Source organism: Ranitomeya imitator, chromosome 3 (assembly GCF_032444005.1).
Source record: "Ranitomeya imitator isolate aRanImi1 chromosome 3, aRanImi1.pri, whole genome shotgun sequence".
NCBI classification, from domain to species: Eukaryota; Metazoa; Chordata; class Amphibia; order Anura; family Dendrobatidae; genus Ranitomeya; species Ranitomeya imitator.
Window position 1 is genome coordinate 246559755 of NC_091284.1, and position 19067 is coordinate 246578821.

Here is a 19067-nt window from a genome sequence, read left to right on the forward strand (position 1 = left end):
TTGAACGATGCTGGACAAGTCTAGTCGGAATGTAGCCAAGAGAAAACAAACTGCATACTTGCGGACAAATGACTGCCCGCATATGCGAAACCTCACAGTGTGCAGTGCGCGCGCTGTGAGGATTCACAGGTCTGCAGTCATATAGAGTAACTGCAGACTTGTACCCTAAGGCCGGACTACCCCTGTAATACTGACATTAATATATATATTTTTTAAACTGGCTAAGGCTACGTTCACATTTGCGTTGTGCGCCGCTGCGTCGGCGACGCAACGCAGAACGCAAATAAAAACGCACCAAAACGCACGCAAAAACGCTGCGTTTTGCGACGCATGCGTCTCTTTTGCCGAAATTTGGACGCAAGAAAAATGCAACTTGTTGCGTTTCCTGCGCCCGATGCTTGCGGCAAAAAAAACGCATGCGTCGCACAACGCAGCACAACACATGTCCATGCGTTCCCCATGTTAAATATAGGGGCGCATGACGCATGCGTCGCCGCAGCGTTTCCCGACGCTGCGTCGGGAAACGCTAATGTGAACGTTACCTAAACCATTACCAAACCTATTTTTTTTCTTTTACATCCGGAAGAAATGGCACCAGGATGCACCATGAAAAAATACAAATCGGCTGGGGAACAGTGATGAATAGGTCAATGTCCTGCTGAAAAATCAAGGGTCGTGGCAGTCATGTGACTTACTAAGGACCTGTAGCCAGGTCAAAAGTGGACAATTTTGGCTTATTTTATTCCCACTGCTCACCTGAATATTCTGATTTTTGTATCATTTTAGTCTGCCGAACAGTTCCAGAGGTATGGGGCCTTTTTATTTAGCGCAAATTTTTCTGGACTTTAACAAGAGGGCGTGGCTTACAGGGAAGTTATGCAGAGCAGTTTATAAGACCTGCCCTGGATATTCCAGTGGGTCATGCCCCCTTGGTAAAGACCATAAAAAGAACCGCTAAACGAAAACAGCCCATGTCTCTACAACTGAATGACAGATTAAAAATAAAACAAAAAAAAAACAAAATGTAAAAGTATTACTTAGGAGGGCAGCAGGCATACAAGAGAAAACGTTTGGCCTGGTGATAGGACCTCTTTACAGCTGATCTGGCACAAGGCCTTGGTGTAAGGAAGACACTAAGAGGGATAAGAAATGGCACGATGTTCTATCTTTAACTTAAATTCTAAAATATTAACTTAAATTCTAAAATACATTATCTCTAATAGTGAACCTCTGCTGATTATCACTGGTTTGATATGAGGGATTAGAGCTACATTTTGGGAATCGGTGGTTGAAAATCTTCCTTGCTGGCTGACTGCAGTCGCCTCTAGAGGGAGCCAGGGAGCGCAGGTCATTCTGTGTTATCATTGCATTCAGTGTATAAAGGTGAAATGCAGTCAGCTCCTGAGCACTCTGTAGTCGCAGCTCTTGGCAGCCAGCATGTAATCTATTAAAGGGAACCTGTTACTAAGTTTTTTCTTCCCCATCCTAGAGTATCATGATGTAGGGGAGAAACCCTGATTCCAGCTACATGTCACTTACTGGGCTGCTAGCTGCAGTTTTGATAAAATCACTGTTTTATATGCTGCAGACTCTGTATAACCTCGCCCACACCACTGATTGACGGCTGTGTGTACACTGTGCCTAGAGAGAAAGCTGCCAATCAGTGATGGGGGTGGGGTTATACAGCACTCATTAATATGGGGAACTATATGGCAGCAGGTCCTCTAGTGATAAGCTCCGCTGATAAAACTGGTATTATTCTCAAAACTACAGCAAGCAGCCCAGTAAGTGACACATCACTGGAATCAGGGTCTCTAACTATTCATCATGCTGCTCTCTGATGACAGATTCCCTTTAATTTATGCCTATACAGCAATTGTGGCGCACTGTATCAGAAAAATGGAGCTACAGCTTCAGAGCTCCATGACCTTGATCAGAATTTTGGCAATCCTCTTAAGATAAATTAACCCTTAATTGTAGAGCAACTGGTTAAAAACCTATTGATTACACTGAACAGAGCCAATGCCATATTCTCCAACTAGCTCTGTATCTTTAGCAGATGATCAATATTGCAGTTTTGCTATTTTTTTGCAGTTTCCCGGGAAGTCAAGGTTGCAGCTTCCGTTGTCTAGAATTCTGATTACTTTCCATTGTGTTGGCTTCTGATATCGAAGCTTAGATGATTTTCTCATCACTGTTCGATCATGAAGTTCCAGCTTATGAATGAACCCCACTGATGTGATCTGCTCATGACTAGTCTGGCCACACGTTCAGTTATGTAAAGCTTTATGCAACGATGTGTCATTACACCGACTATTTATGGTACCGCCAAGTATCGTCTTGTTTCACAAGTAAATGTTCTATACTCCATCACAGACTGTGCTGTTCCATGTATATTCCTCAGTTTCCATGTATGTTGTTATATTTTACTCTGCTGCCACCCAATGGCCTTTTTCTGTATGGCAGCTTGTTTTTCATGTATTTCTTGTGGGCATGTCTTACATCCGGTTCAGGGGTCAAATCTTCTCTTCCTCTGGCAGCCATTTCCAGTTTACTTTCTGTTGTGAGAGGACGTGCTTTTGAACTGGGCTTAGGAAGGCATCAGTCTTTCGACCACTCTCTCATGCTGCTCACACTTGCAGACACACTTGGTGCTACATCTTACTGTACCCTGTCTACCCTGCATTTCTGGAGAAGTTCTGTATTACCAGTTATACGCTGTATGTCCAGATCTACAAAATAAACAAGTCTGGATTACACAATCCCTGGAGTGCATCATCTCTCTGGACGCTGAGCAGCATTGGTCCTGTCTGCCTCATATCGAGGAAATACGAAGGTACGATTATCTCTCTCACAACTCTTATTAATCTGCGACACCTTCATTCGCCTCATGTGGGGACAGAACAGTCGAAAGACTGCCTTGAAGCCCGGCCAGAATCACCCTTATATCACTATTCACGTGCCCGCTCACATACTGCAGCCCTGCTCTGCTAAGAAATCTCCTGCAGCATCACCTCAGACTGCATTGTACATAAAGACTCTCTGTGTATTATACCGCACTGCTGCAGATCGTCGGACCGCAGAACCCCACAATTCTCCAACAACACCTTGGGAATCTTATCAGGGGGTCGCAACTAGGCTGCACCGCAATTTCCAGCCCCCAATTTAAAGGTTCAGTTTCTTAAAGGGACAGCGCACCTTAAATCAAAATGGCCGAAAAGGACCTTCCACAGTTCCCCAATGCTGAAACAGAGCAAATACAACCTGATACTGTCCATTATGAAGACCAGGAAGCAGAGCCCGCTTCCACAGCAGACCCAGATGCACGACCAGTACGTTCCATCAAGCCAACATTAAAGGTCCTCGAGAATTACTGTTCCACAAGGGATGAGTTCAATGACAACTTGGACGACCTATGGGAACGAGTCGCCTCCCTTATGTCAAGCGTCCAACGCCATAAAAATGATGCAGCGGGTTTACAGGACACTATAAGACAGCTAGACGTGGCCCACGGCAGATACAAGAGACTGTCCACAAAGTATGCTGCCTTCCTAAAAGAATCTAAAATCGACGAAGCCCTATCAGAGTTAAGCAAGGCAGATTCCACAGACAGAGAAAGGGACGCCGCCGTGCAAGACGCCAAAGATAAAGCGGAGCTTCGTATCACCCATCTGCAAGAAACTAGATCGCACAGGTCAGCCTCGTCTAAACACTCTGCTCGGTCATACAAATCATCCTGCTCAAGAACTTCAGCCCTCAGCGACAGAATCCTAGAGGCCCGTTTAAATGCAGAGCGGTCCAAACTAAGACGTTCATACACCGAAAAGAAAGCAGAAGCAGAGGCTCGAGCAAAGATTCTTCAAACAGAAGCAGAAGCGAAGAGAGCAGAAGCAGAGGCTCGAGCAAAGATTCTTCAAACAGAAGCAGAAGCGAAGAGAGCAGAAGCAGAGGCTCAAGCAAGGATTCTTCAAACAGAAATGGAGGAAGAAATTGCATTAGCCGAAGTAAAAATACTCGAGCAAGCATTGAAGCAAAACCTCGACCCAATTTGCCTGCCACCACAGGAAGAAGACGACCCAGCTGTTCGTACCAGAGACTACGTGCAGAAACAGATACCTGCAGCGCACACCTTCTCCAGTGACGTTCAACCCAACATTGCGGAAACGTCCAAGTCAGCCCAACCTATGGTGCCAGTATCGCCCACAGCCCCTACAGAGACCCAAGACCAACGCCGTGATGTACCCCCTCAGGAGCAATCATCATCGCAAGACGACCACAAGGCACACTCCAGCCCGCCTCCACAGTTCAAGCAGCAGTCATCAGAATCTCTAGAGGTTAAACCACAGCTCAACCCTGCAGCGACATCATTCTACCCGGGAACAATTCACCCTTCCACGCCACACAGCTTATACGCCCGAGGGGCACCACAAGCTAATATGGTAACAAGGAGTGAAGGATCAGACATGTCCGAGTTTGCCAGGTTCATGGTGAGCAGGGAGCTAATCAGCACTAGCCTCTCAAAATTCGACGACCGTGCAGAGAACTACAGAGCCTGGAAAGCAACCTTCAAGGCCGCCATTGCTGATCTCAACCTATCCGCGGAGCAGGAGCTCGACCTCATGGTAAAATGGTTGGGTCCTGAATCCACAAACCGTATCAAGAGTCTTAAGCCCCCGTCACACACAGCGAGATCGCTAGCGAGATCGCTGCTGAGTCACAAGTTTTGTGACGCAACAGCGATCTCAGTAACGATCTCGCTATGTGTGACACGTAGCAGCGACCAGGCCCCTGCTGTGAGATCGCTGGTCGTGTCGGAATGGCCTGGGCCATTTTTTGATCGTTGAGGTCCCGCTGGGTAGCACACATCGCTGTGTTTGACACCTTACCAACGACCTCGCTGACAGGACGTCCCATTGAATCATCATGAAATAGCATCGTTCTACAGGTCGCCGCATCGCTGCTGCGTCGTTTGTGAGAGCTCACTGTTTGACAGCTCACCAGCGACCACATAGCGACGCTTGAGCGATCCCTGACAGGTCGTATCGTTGTCGGAATCGCTCAAGCGTCGCTATGTGTGACGGGGCCTTTAGGACCGTCTATGTGGGGCAAGCTGAAGCAGGTCTCGCTGCGGCCTGGCAGAGACTTGAAAGAACCTACGGCAGCGCTGAAGCCATAGAAAAGTCCCTATTCAAGAGACTGCAGAACGTTCCAAGGATCAACCTTAAGGAAGCCCACAAGCTTCTGGATTTAAGTGACCTGCTTATGGAGCTGGAACTTGCTAAAAGAGACCCTCGTCTGTCTGGACTGTGCTACCTGGACACTGCCCACGGGGTGAACCCGATCATCTCAAAGCTGCCACACAGTCTGCAAGAGAAGTGGGCAGTGTGCGTCTCCAGGTATAAAAGGTCACATGACGTCACCTTTCCTCCGTTCATTCAGTTCTGCAAGTTCATTGACGAACAAGCCCAAATGAGGAACGACCCTAGCCTCGACTTCCTGGAGTCTAACACTGCAGCTCCAGCAACACCTTCATCAAGGTATGAAAGCGTCGCACATAGACGCAAGGACTCAAGGAACAGTGTAAGCGTCAGAAAGACTAACCTGCCATCACCTGCAGTACCTGCCGACAAGCAGTACACTATTCCGTCGAGGGATAAGTCTTTCAATCGTGAGTGTCCCATTCACAAAAAACCACACTCACTGAACAAATGTAGAGGCTTCAGGTCCAAAACCATGCAGGAGCGCAAGAAAATCCTCAACGAACTTGGGGTATGTTTCAAGTGCTGCGCTTCATCAGAACACATGGCCAAGGACTGTAAATCTGCCATTAAGTGTGAAGAGTGTCATAGCGACAGACACCCATCAGCCTTGCACCCAGGCTCAGCCACCAGCGATCCAGCAGTCGCAGTTACCTCTGGTCCCGCTACAAACCATGGCGAGGAGCCACAGAATCACGCCAAGTCCACCACAGCTGTGTCCTGCTCATGCTCAGAGGTATGTGGGGAGAATCAAAGTGCTAAATGCTGTGCCAGGATATGCCTAATCAGAGTCTATCCAGAAGGGCAACCAGAGAAGGCTGTAAAAATGTATGCCATCATTGACGATCAGAGCAATCGATCCCTAGCTGGACCTAAGTTCTTTGAAGCCTTTAGAATCAAGGGACCAGCAACGCCCTACACTCTGAATACTTGCTCGGGGCGCATAGAGACTAGCGGCAGAAGAGCACAAGGTTTCATCGCTTCTCCTGTCAATGAAGACGTAGAAATACCCCTACCTACGCTAATTGAATGCAATCAAATACCAGACCAAAGGGATGAGATCCCTACCCCGGAAGCTGCTTTCCACCAACCACACTTAAGGCACCTAGCCAGCGTTATCCCACCTTTGGACACAGATGCTGAAATTCTACTTCTGCTCGGCAGAGACAATTTGAGGATACATAAGGTCCGCCAACAGTGTAATGGTCCTGACTACGCCCCCTACGCCCAGAGACTTGACTTGGGGTGGGTAGTCATAAGAAATGTATGCTTGGACCAAACAGGAGTCCACTCCTTTAAGACGTACGTACGCTGAGACAGGCGCACTACCTTCTGCAAACCATGTCCTCATCACTATGAGGTGAAGGAAAAGCTTCCAGATTCCGTAGAGCTGCCTGATGTTATCCCTTCTCCCTATGCAGACGACTTGGGAAAATTGGTGTTTCATACCACTAAGGATGACAACAAAGTAGCCCCATCTATGGAAGACAAGGAATTTGTCAGGATAATGGACAATGAGTTCCTTAACCCCTCTGTGACCTTAGACGTACTATCCCGTCGAGGTGCCCTGGGCCTATCTGACCCTGGACGGGATAGTACGTCATAGCCGATCGGCCGCGCTCACGGGGGGAGCGCGGCCGATCGCGGCCGGGTGTCAGCTGCTTATCGCAGCTGACATCCGGCACTATGTGCCAGGAGCGGTCACGGACCGCCCCCGGCACATTAACCCCTGGCACACCGCGATCAAAGATGATCGCGATGTGCCGGCGGTGCAGGGAAGCACCGCGCAGGGAGGGGGCTCCCTGCGGGCTTCCCTGAGCCCCCCGCAGCAACGCGATGTGATCGCGTTGCTGCGAGGGTCTCCTCACCTCCCTCCCTGCTCGAGCCCCGGATCCAAGATGGCCGCGGATCCGGGTCCTGCAGGGAGGGAGGTGGCTTCACAGAGCCTGCTTAGAGCAGGCACTGTGAAGGCTGCAGCGCTGTAGTGAAATACTTGGGGGTTCAAAGCTCTCACAACACATCAAGATGAGTTCCTTAGGGGGTCTACTTTCCAAAATGGTGTCACTTGTGGGGGGTTTCTACTGTTTAGGTACATTAGGGGCTCTGCAAACGCAATGTGACGCCTGCAGACCATTCCATCTAAGTCTGCATTCCAAATGGCGCTCCTTCCCTTCCGAACCCTCCCATGCGCCCAAACGGTGGTTCCCCCCCACATATGGGGTATCAGCGTACTCAGGACAAATTGGACAACAACTTTTGGGGTCCAATTTCTCCTGTTACCCTAGGGAAAATACAAAACTGGGGGCTAAAAAATAATTTTTGTGGGGAAAAAATTTTGTTTTATTTTTATGGCTCTGCATTATAAACTTCTGTGAAGCCCTTGGTGGGTCAAAGTGCTCACCACACATCCAGATAAGTTCCTTAGGGGGTCTACTTTCCAAAATGGTGTCACTTGTGGGGGGTTTCAATGTTTAGGCACATCAGTGGCTCTCCAAACGCAACATGGCGTCCCATCTCAATTCCTGTCAATTTTGCATTGAAAAGTCAAACGGCGCTCCTTCCCTTCCGAGCTCTCCCATGCGCCCAAACAGTGGTTTACTGCCACATATGGGGTATCAGCGTACTCGGGACAAATTGGACAACAACTTTTGAGGTCCAATTTCTTCTCTTACCCTTGGAAAAATAAAAAATTGGGGGCAAAAATATAATTTTTGTGAAAAAATATGATTTTTTATTTTTACGGTTCTGCATTATAAACTTCTGTGAAGCACTTGGTGGGTCAAAGTGCTCACCACACCTCTAGATAAGTTCCTTAGGGGGTCTACTTTCCAAAATGGTGTCACTTGTGGGGGGTTTCAATGTTTAGGCACATCAGTGGCTCTCCAAACGCAACATGGCGTCCCATCTCAATTCCTGTCAATTTTGCATTGAAAAGTCAAATAGCGCTCCTTCCCTTCCGAGCTCTCCCATGCGCCCAAACAGTGGTTTACTGCCACATATGGGGTATCAGCGTACTCAGGACAAATTGGACAACAACTTTTTGGGTCCAATTTCTCCTGTTACCCTTGGTAAAATAAAACAAATTGGAGCTGAAGTAAATTTTTTGTGTAAAAAAGTTAAATGTTCATTTTTATTTAAACATTCCAAAAATTCCTATTAAACACCTGAAGGGTTAATAAACTTCTTGAATGTGGTTTTGAGCACCTTGAGGGGTGCAGTTTTTAGAATGGTGTCACACTTGGGCATTTTCTATCATATAGACCCCTCAAAATGACTTCAAATGAGACGTGGTCCCTAAAAAAAAATGGTGTTGTAAAAATGAGAAATTGCTGGTCAACTTTTAACCCTTATAACTCCCTAACAAAAAAAAAAATTGGTTCCAAAATTATGCTGATGTAAAGGAGACATGTGGGAAATGTTACTTATTAAGTATTTTGTGTGACATATCTCTGTGATTTAATTGCATAAAAATTCAAAGTTTGAAAATTGCGAAATTTTCAAAATTTTCGCCAAATTTCCGTTTTTTTCACAAATAAACGCAGGTACTATCAAAGAAATTTTACCACTATCATGAAGTACAATATGTCACGAGAAAACAATGTCAGAATCACCAGGATCCGTTGAAGCGTTTCGGAGTTATAACCTCATAAAGGGACAGTGGTCAGAATTGTAAAAATTGGCCTGGTCATTAACGTGCAAACCACCCTTGGGGGTAAAGGGGTTAAGGACGAAACCAATCACTGGATTTTCCCCTTACCCTTCCGAGCTACCAGGGTAAGGCTCCCGAACAATCGTGAACAAGCCTTGTCCAGATTTAACTCTCTCCAGCGCACGCTAAGCAATAAACCGGAGATGAAAGAACACATTGTCACCTTTATGGGCAAAATATTCCATAACAACCATGCGGAGCCAGCGTCTCCCTTAAAGGAAAATGAGGAGTGCTGGTACCTACCCTCATTTGGAGTATATCACCCGAAGAAACCTAAACAAATTAGAGTTGTCTTTGATTCAAGCGCCAAACATCAAGGCGTATCTCTCAATGATGTCCTCCTCACAGGTCCTAATCTGACAAACAACTTAGTAGGAGTGTTGATGAGGTTCAGGAAAGAGCCCATTGCCATCACCGCCGACATTGAACAGATGTTCCACTGTTTCATAGTCCGAGAGGACCACAGGAATTTCCTCAGGTTCCTGTGGTACAAGGACAATGACCCCAGCAAAGAGATGGTGGAGTATCGCATGCGGGTGCATGTATTCGGAAACAGCTATTCACCCGCTGTGGCAACATATGGCCTGCGGAGAACCGCACAAGAAGGAGAGTCCGAGTATGGAACAGACGCCAGAGACTTTGTAGAGAAAGACTTCTACGTAGATGATGGACTAAAATCTCTACCTACAGAAGAAGCTGCAATCGACCTACTCAAAAGGACCCAACATATGCTGTACCGAGCTAAGCTTAGACTGCACAAAATTGCTTCAAACAGCCCGGCTGTCATGAGAGCCTTTGAGTCAAGCGACCACGCACCTGGATTCAAGGACATAGACCTGGGACCAGACCGTCTGCCTGTGCAGAGAAGCTTAGGCCTGAGGTGGAACCTGTCAGCCGACACCTTCGGATTCCAAATCAACTGTGCAGACAAACCATTCACTAAACGTGGTGTCCTGTCAGTGGTAAATAGCCTGTATGACCCACTGGGATTCGTAGCACCAATTACCATACAAGGTAAATCCCTTCTGAGACAGTTGTCCGAAACTGTCAAGGACTGGGATACCCCTCTACCTCCTGATAAGGAACCAAAATGGGAAACCTGGAAGCAGTCTTTGTGTGCCTTAGATAAAATCCGTATACCGAGATGCTACGCTGGAATCTCACTTGCTGCTAGCACTAGGACGGAACTCCATGTGATCTCGGATGCATCCACGGAGGCCATTGCAGCTGTTGTCTACCTGAAGGTAACGGGATCTGACAATCAAGATCATGTTGGGTTCGTTTTCGGCAAAGCTAAGTTGGCTCCCAAGCCTGACCACACTATTCCCAGGCTGGAACTCTGTGGGGCTGTGCTTGCAGTAGAACTCGCAGACTTTATTCAGCATGAGCTGGACACTCACATAGATGACTTACAATACTACAGTGACAGTAAAGTTGTCTTAGGTTACATCTACAACCAAACAAGGCGCTTCTACGTGTACGTCAGTAACCGCATTGAGAGAATAAGAAGGTCTTCCAAACCTGAACAGTGGCACTATATCCCATCTGAACTTAATCCAGCCGACCATGCCACTAGACCTATGTCTATAAATTCCTTTGCTAACTCTTCTTGGCTTTCAGGTCCAAAGTTTCTGCTGGAACAGAAGGGAAGTGAATGTGTTCAGGAATTCTTCAGCATCCAGGATCCGGACGATGATCCAGAAGTCCGCTCCGAGGTCAGTGCTCTGGCCACGAATGCAAAACCAACCTCCACCCTCGGTTGTCAGCGCTTCGAACGCTTCTCCAATTGGATGAAACTCGTCAGGACTATTGCAAGGTTAGTCCACATTGCGAGATCTTATCACAATTCACATGGAGACAAAGACTGTCATGGTTGGCACGTCTGCCAAAAACCACTCTCTGCTGCGGACATTTCTCACTGTGAGTCTCTTATAATACTTTATGTCCAGCAGAGTGTATTCAGTACCGAATGGGAATGCTTATACCACAAACAGCAGATCCCTCCGAAAAGCCCCATTGCCCATTTGAATCCACTAATGGACAGCTTCGGTTTGCTGAGAGTCGGAGGTAGATTAAGTCGAGCCAAGCTAGAGTTTTCAGAGCAACATCCTTGCATCATTCCCAGTAGACATCACATCACCGATCTACTGATTCGACACTTTCATGAAAAAACTGAACACCAAGGCAGGCAGATCACAGAGGGCAAGATACGGTCTGCGGGACTTTGGATCATAGGCATGAAAAGACGTGTAGCGGGATCAATACATCACTGTGTGCAATGTCGCAAAACTAGAGGAAAACAGGTACATCAACAAATGGCCGACCTACCCTTCGACAGACTGAGCACCGAACCGCCTTTTACCTACGTTGGCCTAGACGTCTTTGGGCCATGGATGGTATCTGCACGCAGGACTCGTGGAGGTCATGCCAACAGTAAACGTTGGGCCTTACTATTCACTTGCATGAGTGTCCGTGCCGTTCACATAGAAGTGATAGAATCTATGGACACATCCAGCCTGATTAACGCTCTTCGGCGGTTTCTAGCGATCAGAGGACCAGTGAAACAGTTAAGGTCCGACCGCGGAAGCAACTTCATCGGTGCATGTCGAGAGCTGGATATTGACATCAAGCCAATTCAGGATCAACTGGCAGAAAAAGGTTGCACCTGGATCTTCAATCCTCCGCATAGTTCTCACATGGGAGGTTCCTGGGAAAGGATGATCGGGATCTCACGCAACATCTTGAACTCTATGCTTATGGACATAAACTCTTCAAGACTTACGCATGAGACCTTGGTTACTCTTCTGGCTGAAGTTTCTGCCATAATCAACTCAAGACCCCTTGTCCCAGTGTCAATGGATCCTGAAACGCCAACTATTCTTACGCCGGCTACTCTTCTTACCCAAAAGATCGGGAACCCGCTAACAGTCAGTGGAGAGTTTACTCACGCAAACTCCTACCAGAAGCAGTGGAAACGCGTACAGTACCTCGCCAATTACTTCTGGAACCGATGGAGAAAGGAGTATCTTGTGGTTCTGCAAGGAAGAAGAAAATGGCAACAGAGTAAACCAAACTTGAAGGAAGGAGATATTGTATTAATGAAGGAACAACAAGCTCAAAGGATTGACTGGCCTATGGGAATCATTACAAAGACTTTCCCTAGTGAAGACGGTAAGGTCCGGAAGGTGGAGCTGAAAGTCCTTAGGAAAGGTGAACCTAAGTCATTTCAGAGGCCTATCCACGAGCTCGTACTGGTACTACAAATCGAGGACATTCCGGTAGGATAAACTATGAACAGAACACTGCACTACTATTTGTCCATTGGATTACAGTGGGTCAGAGATAGTTTGGCCTAGTGCGGCTTCTCTGATCCGAAGATGGGTTTTCCATTGGATTATCTCAGGAACTGACTTAATGTCTTGTTTAAAGTTATTATTGCATTACATGCATGTTTGGTTTCACTTTCTAGGTTGTTGGACTTTTTAAGGACATTGATATAGTGAAATCCCTTACGGAATTTCAGACGGGGAGTGTGCTGTTCCATGTATATTCCTCAGTTTCCATATGTTGTTATATTTTACTCTGCTGCCACCCAATGGCCTTTTTCTGTATGGCAGCTTGTTTTTCATGTATTTCTTGTGGGCATGTCTTACATCCGGTTCAGGGGTCAAATCTTCTCTTCCTCTGGCAGCCATTTCCAGTTTACTTTCTGTTGTGAGAGGACGTGCTTTTGAACTGGGCTTAGGAAGGCATCAGTCTTTCGACCACTCTCTCATGCTGCTCACACTTGCAGACACATTTGGTGCTACATCTTACTGTACCCTGTCTACCCTGCATTTCTGGAGAAGTTCTGTATTACCAGTTATACGCTGTATGTCCAGATCTACAAAATAAACAAGTCTGGATTACAAAATCCCTGGAGTGCATCATCTCTCTGGACGCTGAGCAGCATTGGTCCTGTCTGCCTCATATCGAGGAAATACGAAGGTACGATTATCTCTCTCACAACTCTTACTAGTCTGCGACACCTTCATTCGCCTCATGTGGGGACAGAACACAGACACATTTATCTGGGCTTATCTTTGGAGGACCCATTCAATCCAACTCCATTAATATTTCAATGTATGGGGCAAAAAAGATCATTCTAGACGCCTCTGACAGCGGTTCATCTAACAAGGGAACAAATGATGGGGCATGCTGAAATCCAATATGTCCATTCCTTTTTTACCCCATCATCAGGAGAACCATTGAGAGGCCACCATATATATTTTCATGTGCTGATCCTGATCTATTAGCCAGAAAAAAATAGTTAATAATTTTACAATTACTTGTTATGTCATAGCAATTCTTGTAATCAAAGCCTATAATTGTTGCAGAAGACACACAAGCCTCAGATTTTACGCCTAGCTGTAAGTGACACATCAGGCCCTGATGGTGGAATATCTAAAATAACATTTTCATTTTTTTGACTGTACATACAGGATCTCCTGCCTCTATGTGCATTCAAGGAATTATGATCATTTTATAAGGTGGTGAAACAAAAAAATGGCAATAGATATCAGTTTCTGAATGTGATGTCCATTATGCTACATATTAGGCTTCATTCAGACATTTGTTTTTCACGTACATGTTCTATGCGCGGTTTTTACAGGTAGAACAGATACCAATTCAAAGTGTATGGTGCCGTGTTTTTACGTGGACTATGCATCCGCAAAAAAGAGATGTCCGTTTTGATTGGAGTCACAGATCAAAATCACCCATAGAAGTCTATGGGTCTGTGACAATCACGGACAGCGCACGGATGGCATCATTGTGTAGTCCGTGATTATCATTGGAATAGATAGGAGAAGCTTTGTCACTGATTTATTGCTCCATATGTGAAAATCAATGATGGTAAAAAGACAAATCACTGACGACACTCGGAGCGTTTGCATACATGAAAAATCATGGAATTGTGAATAAAGTCAATTCTAAGAACTAGGCACGTATATAGATATGAGACAGTAGGAATTGCTCTTCTCTCACCAGCGGCGGCATCCTGGCCTTCATCACAACTTGATCCATGAAGAAGCCATCTGTGCACCTGATGAAGGTCTGACCAGTGAGCGAAACGTTGGATGCTCTCTTCTGGAGTGCAAATAAGCTTCCTACTATCTGATATCTAAACATCTGTACAAGGGCTGAGCCCCTGCCTTCCCGTATGGTGTAAACAGAAAATCAAGTGTGAATGAGGCCTTAGTGTTTTCCAGAGACGTTCATTTGCTAGAAGGCCTTACCATGCCACAATCAATTGTCCTATGGCATTTTTAGGGAATGAGTCATATACATGGTCATTTAACTGAATTACTTGTAATGGGAAGGTAATATGATGCCAAGAGGCACCGGAGGAGGCATGCGTCATGCCATATCACTGAGGTATAAGGGCACCAGCTCCGCCACACCGGATCCGTACACATTATAGCCATCTGGATGCCATGAGCCAGGCCCCATCAGGGAATTGTGGGACTATCTGAAAATATACGAATACATAAAAAGACAACAAAGCGATGTATTTGTAACAACGTATTAATGGAATACTGGAGAGATGCAGACACGGTCAGAGGAACATTAATTATGGAAGAGATCTCCACAAGTGAAACCATGAAGAATGATTCCTTATGTCTTTCCACAGGGAGAAGCACATGGTTTCTCAGGCTAAAGACCACCAGGCAGCACACCGAGGACCACGCATTGCCATGAGCTGCACACACTATCAATCAATCGTGTACAGTCACCAGGCAACAAAGCAATTAGTGAGTGATGGCCCGCATGAATTTACTATCAGATGCCCCATAACTCCGCCACGCTCCGTCCGTAAATCACACACGGGCTGCAATAATAACACATCCCTGCAATGGAATATTATGGGATGGATCCCTGTGTATAATGGATCACATGGGATCACTTCCTAATACGCTGCATTCCCACTCTGCCCTGAATTCTGATTTCCGCCGCGTTCCCATAGATCACAGAGCAGGGTCGGACAGGGCGGCCACATCTACCTCCAACGCACCTGTGCCCATCACCGGCTGACCGCTTATAGGACCCACTAGCATGCTATTTAAGGGTTAATAATATCCAACACAATCCACGCCATAGGAAAAGCAGCCGCGTGACGTGATCATAATAGGAGCGCACAAATCCCAGGAGGCAGGCGGGTGTTAATCACACACAGGGGCCATTGTAGGGCTGGCCGGCTGTACGGTGTAACAGAGTGGGCTACAGGTGGGATAGGGTGGGCACAATGCTGGTGGCACAGGCACACACGGCACGGGCAGAAGTTCTAGCAGAGCCGAACTAACCACCAGCCCAGCACCAATGTAACAATGCAAGATGCTGCAAATGTCACACAATGTCATGAAATATTCAGAAGCTCTGAGGATAGCACTCAAGGTCACACAATGAGAGGCGAGGCTGGGCACAGCCCAGATACAAGGTGTGAGGAGCCGTGCCAGGCCTCCAGGTGGCACACGTCCTGCTCTCCCACCACTCCACACCAGCTTACTGGGACCAGTACAGCCCTGCGCAGGTGAGGGCATCCTTCAATGTCACCCTGGGGACACCAGACATAACTGCAATCTGGAGGGGTCTGTGCCCCCTGCCCCTCACACCGCCATCAGCAGGGCACAACCTGGCAGATGTGCCACCAGCAGAAAACGCGAGCCCTTACCCGACATGTGATGCTGCGAGGACGGATGCGCCTGGATTAATGCAGGTAGGAGGGACTGTGCGCCAGCATCGGGGATGGGAGGACCACTGGGGACCACAGGGGAGGGGACCACAGACCCATTCACCAGGAGCACGCAGGCGTGACGTCAGCACTCCCAGCACCGAGGGTCGTCTTACCTGCCTGCAGACGCCAGTGATGGGGGCTCTGACGCCAGGCTTGAGTCATCCAGAGATGCTTGTCACTTGTGAATGGGGAGGATGGGGGAGGGCAGTGATGATGGGACTGCTGCCATGTGCCGGCCTGCCTGCATGAAGGATGCTGCAAGCATGGTCTGTGCTCTTCTACTGGGTACTGCACATATATGGGGGCTTCCAGTTATAAATATCTGACTGCTGGGAATCCCACTGATCTCTAGTTTAGGGGTATTCTGCAGCATGGCTGAGCACAGCAATACATCCCCATTCATTGTCTATGGGACTGATGAAGCCGAACACTGCACCCTTTATTACAGGCCAATAGTCAATCAAACATTCGTGTGGACATTTAATTCCAAGCAATGGTCTATGAAAACATGGCCACCAATAAGCAACTACTCATTTGCCGTTGATTGTACCGTTAATGTGGACATTAAAGGGTTTGTCCACTACCTGAACAGTGCCTATGTAAACTAAGTACTCCCCCTTGTAAATAAAACACAGTCACCTCCTGCCCTGGTACTGTCCTGGCGGTCAGCACCAGGCCTCCAGAGGCTCGCGTGAGATCAGATAGCCTTCAAAGGGTCTCCACTAGTGATGAGCGAATATTCTCGTTACTCGAGATTTCCCGAGCACGCTCGGGTGACCTCCGAGTATTTTTTAGCGCTCATTTTTAGTTTTTTAGTTTAGTTTTTTTTGCCGCAGCTGAATGATTTACATCTGTTAGCCAGCATAAGTAGATGTGGGGATTCCCTAGCAACCAGGCAGCAAATACTCGGAGGACCCCCGAGCGTGCTCAAGAAATCTCGAGTAACGAGTATATTCGCTCATCACTAGTCTCCACCACTCGGACAACCCCTTATAAATTGCTATATTACCCCCCCCCCAAAAAAAAAACAGCTCTACTCAACTTTGGTGCCTGCGCCATTCCAGCGATGTCAGTGCTTAGTCTCCCGGTGCTTGTGTGACATTAAGCCACCTGAGATCTGCTGCCAATCAGTGGCCGCTATTGGGTTACGGCCCTCTCATGTTCTTTGGACAAATGTCAGACAAGTAAAAGAAGTGAGCGCACAGCTGCCCAAAAGTGGCATAACAGTGTCAGGGGTAATGTGGTGGTGTAACAGAACCGGTATTAGTTTTAGATCAAACAGTGGGCAACTTCATTTACAAAGGGCTTGCCCAGGTAGTGGATAACCCCTTTAAAACCATTGTTTGGTGGCGGCACATCTCCCTTTGTAACCAAGGAAGTGCTGCCTACAATAAGCTACCTGTACGCCATCTTTCACATTCATTGCCGATGATCTATCCATGTAATGTGAGCTAAACAACTTGCTATATTGTGAAAGTACTCAGCATAGATACAGGGAAGCCCCCCGGCTAATATTAGGTATACAAGTGCTCGAGTACTCGGTACTTAAATAGAGCATGTCGGACACTCGGAAGTGTCCAGGCATTGCGTTCCGATCTTGGTCTAATGTATACAGCCTCCTGACTGGGTACTAAAAGAGGTGATCACTGCCATTTAACCCTTTGAATATCACAACAATGATTGTGGCATTCGAATACTTAGGAATGCCCTAATAAGTACCTCTGAACTAATAGTGCACAGACTAATAATCTGGCATACAGATATATGCCACTACTTTAGACACTGCTCAAAAAAATAAAGGGAACACTTAAACGGCACAATGTAACTCCAAATAAATTACACTTCTGTGGAATCAACTTGTCCAGTTATGAAGCAACACCGATTGTGAATCAATTCCTCCTGATGTTGTGCAAATGGAAAAGACACCAGGTAGAAATGATAGACAATTAGCAAGACAACCCCTATAAAAGAGTGGTTTTGCAGGGGGTGACCACAGCCCATTTCTCTGTTCTCATCCTTTTTGGCTGTTGTTTAGGTCACTTTTGCATTTTGTCTTTGGTCTCATCCCTAGAGGTAGCATAAGACGGTGTCTACAACCCACAGAAATTGCTCAGATAGTGCAGCTCATCCAGGATGGCACATCAATGCGAGCTGTGGCAAGAAGGGTAGCTGTGTCTGTCAGCACAGTATCCAGAGCATGGAGCAGATACCAGAAGACAGGTCACTACACCAGGAGATGTGGAGGGGACTGTAGCAGGACCATTACCTTCCTCTTTGTGCTTGGGGGAAGAGGAGGAGCACTGCCTGAGCCCCATAATATGACCTCCAGCAAGCCACTGTCATAAACAGACTCCATGAGAGTAGTATGAGCGCCCAACATCCACAATTGGGTGTTGCGATTACAGCCAACACCATGCAGGACTATTGGCATTTGCCAGAGAACACCAAGATTGGCACATTCGACTTTGGCACCCTGTGCTCTTGACAGATGAAAGCAGATTCACATTGAGCACGTGACAGACTTGACAGAGTCTGGAGACACCGTGGAGAACATTATATTGCTTGCAACATCCTCCAGCATAACCTGTTTGGCAGTGGGTCAGTAATGGTGTGGGGAAACATTTCTTTAGAGGGTCTGGCTGCCATTAGGTACTGGGATGATCCTCAGACCCACTGTGAGACCATATGCAGGTCCACTGTTTGCCCAGAGACTCCCCAAATGAATGGAGGAAGGTGCGGTGATCAGATGAGACCAAAATTGAACTTTTTGTCCACCAATGTAAACACTATGTCTGGTGCCAAACCAACACAGTTCATCAGCCAAAGAACACTATCCCCACGGCAGAGCAGTGCTACACTGCAGGAGCGCTCACCTTTTGTCAGTGTATCGCCTGAGGCCGGCTAGAGCAGTTACATCTCTCGATGTGACTGTTCTACACGTGAGATCGCCGTGGGACAGTCGGTATTAAATGCACTACGTCGGATATGATAGTATTATATGTTGGTTTATTATTTTTTGATTTTTTTTGTAGGAGACAAAGGCGTCGGGGATTAGGCGTTCAGTAAGCATGGTAAATTTAGATTCAATAAGGGAGTCTGTGTGATTATTTCAAATAAAGGACTTTATTCTGGGTGTCTGTGTTTTATACAATATCACTATGGGGTTATTATTGGATAGGTGTCTTATAGACGCCTCTCCATTAATAACCTGTGGGCTTGATGTCACATGACAATACAAAGATGACATCAACCCCACAAATATGAACCCCACTTGCCACCGCTACAGGGCAAATGGGCAGAGCAAGGCTAAGTGCCAGAATTGGCACAT

General features: G+C 46.9%; 1 protein-coding gene across 1 annotated transcript in view; it reads right to left on the minus strand.

The window, feature by feature from the left end:
* Nucleotides 1–15754, minus strand: part of SLC6A17 (solute carrier family 6 member 17) — a 161643-nt gene extending 145889 nt beyond the window's left edge. The window contains exon 1 of the mRNA XM_069756318.1: nt 15677–15754. The gene's annotated coding sequence lies outside the window, so the exon portion shown is untranslated. The remainder of the gene's footprint in view (nt 1–15676) is intronic.
* Between the last annotated feature and the right edge of the window lie 3313 nt (nt 15755–19067).